The sequence below is a fragment of the Sinocyclocheilus anshuiensis genome, unplaced genomic scaffold (assembly GCF_001515605.1).
Source record: "Sinocyclocheilus anshuiensis isolate Anshui unplaced genomic scaffold, SAMN03320099.WGS_v1.1 scaffold1662, whole genome shotgun sequence".
NCBI classification, from domain to species: Eukaryota; Metazoa; Chordata; class Actinopteri; order Cypriniformes; family Cyprinidae; genus Sinocyclocheilus; species Sinocyclocheilus anshuiensis.
This window is the reverse complement of record NW_015545835.1, coordinates 820,471-822,841: the sequence shown is the minus strand read 5'-3', so window position 1 is coordinate 822,841 and position 2,371 is coordinate 820,471.

Genomic DNA, 2,371 nt, shown 5'->3' with positions numbered 1-2,371 from the left:
TTCTATTTGAATATATTTTAAAATGTAATTTATTCCTGCGATTTCCAAGCTGAATTTTTAGCATCATTACTCCAGTGACATGATCCTTCAGAAATCATTCAAATATTCTGATTTGGTTTGAATTTTGAAAGGCTGAAATTTGACATTTTATTTCATTTTATAATTTTTTTTATATTTTTTGTGAAAACCTGTAACTGTAAATCATGCTTTTTACAGTCATTTTACAGTTTAATATGTTAGCATTGACATTGCCCCACCCCACTCATGGCATTAATTTTATCTGTGCAGGTCAGCCCTGTGTGCTATAAAATAAACACGATGACATAAACAAGGAGTTTTAGCCAGGTTTCTGTCAAACAGAGCACATTTAAAAACATTGCCCCACCTCACTCATATGGCATAAATTTAATCTGTGCAGGTCTTAAAAACAGTCTTAAAAAGTTTTAAATTTGAGCTTAAAAATCCTGCACAAACCCTGTGTGCTATAAAATAAACACGATTACATAGACAAGGAAAACAATTCAAAATGATTATTACAAAGGTGTACAAAACTTATATTTTTGTGCAAAAGATAAAAATATTCCAGTTTTGGAGGCCATAATGTCTGCCTTCAAACACTGAATTGGACTAGATCCAAAAAGCAACAGTCTGAACACAAAGAGGTCTGAGACACCATTACTGCTTAAGTGCACCAAAAAAGGATCTGAGTCCTCTTTCAGGAACTGAGATAGTGTGAACACAAAGAAAACTGGGTCCTTTTTCACGTGGTCCACCTCTTGGTCCACTTAAAGGGGTCTGGGTTCGGTTCTTTTAAAGAGGACTCAAGTGTGAAAACACCCTTACACTCCATAAACTCAGGTTCAAAGCTGATGATCAGCATCATGGTACCAACAAAGCCGGATTGGAGTGGTTTGGTTTTGTCAACTCGGAACTACTCCTTTAACTCTGAATTTATTCAACTACCATCATGGTACAGGCCCCTGGTCGGGAGCAGGTTTTCTTCGTTAAACCCGGATTTTCTTTTGGTCTCCTCCCCCTTTTTAAAGCGTAATTTAAGCGATGTTTAAATAGCTCATTCATTCATTCATTCATTCATTCATGCTGCAAACAATGCTTTTCTTAATGAGTATTTCGGAATCTAAATTAAGTGCTTATTTAAATCTAGCTTTATTCGCATTGGCCCATGGAAACCTCTATGAACACACTTGACTTGACAAAAAAATCGCGTGGGACGAATTTAAATTTTATTAAAAAATGTTTACGCATTCTACACTCATGGCGCGCAGCCGCGCACACACATTAGGATAGGTTAGATTCCTGCCTCCGTTGCGAGTCCCTATCAAGCACTTTACCAATTCATGATTGGATGTTTACGCTGTCAATACAGGAGACAAACCAATGGGCCACTGGCTGCTCGCTGTCCCTGCGTGATTGTTTTTGGCAAAAAAACATTCTGTCGGCCCCTTAAGTGCCTCGGCCCACCGGGAAAATGCCCGGTATGCCCGATTACCAATCCAGCCCTGGATGCATGCGGTTTATTTCACGTCTTTTGGACTGACACCTGCTGACTGCCATTAAACAGCTTGGAAGATCAAAGTCAATTTTTTTTATTTACTCACCCTCAAGTCATCCTAGGTGTATATGACTTTCTTCTTTCAGACGAATCCAGTCGGAGTTATATTAAAAATTGTCTTTGATCTTCCAAGCTGTTTAATGGCAGTCAGCGGGTGTTGCAGTGCATCAGGGTGTTATCAATAGTCCAAAAGAAGTGAAATAAAGCTCATCCATTCATAATAAAAAGTGCCTCACACGGCTGCGGGGGGTGAACAAAGGCCTCCTGTAGTGAATCGATGTGTTTTTGTAAGAAAAATAACCATATTTAAAACGTAATAATCACTTTAATCTAGCTTGCGCTCACTGTTGTACATGGAAGCAGCTCTGGGCGGATGACATAGGCGTTGCGCATGTGCCGCTCAGAAGTGACGAACGTGTAAGCGCAGCGGAGAGATCAAGACAAAACAACGGTCACGAATTAGAACAAAATGAGGATTTGTAAAGAAGTATGTCGGAGGATTTCGATATAAGCCAAGAGGAGACTGGTTTTCCTTTGCTAAAATAAGGAAACTTTGCTTCCTTTGCTCCTGTTAACAAATGTTGGTTTTCACGAGACTCACCGGTGCATGCTCAACACTGACATCCGCCCGGAGTTGCTTCCATGTAGGACTGTTGGCACAAGCTAGATTAAAGTGATTATTACATTCTGAATATGGATATTTTTCTTACAAAAATGCATTGATTCACTACAGGAGGTCTTTTATTATGGATGCATGCAGGGCTGGACTGGGACAAAAAATCGGCCCTGGCATTTTTT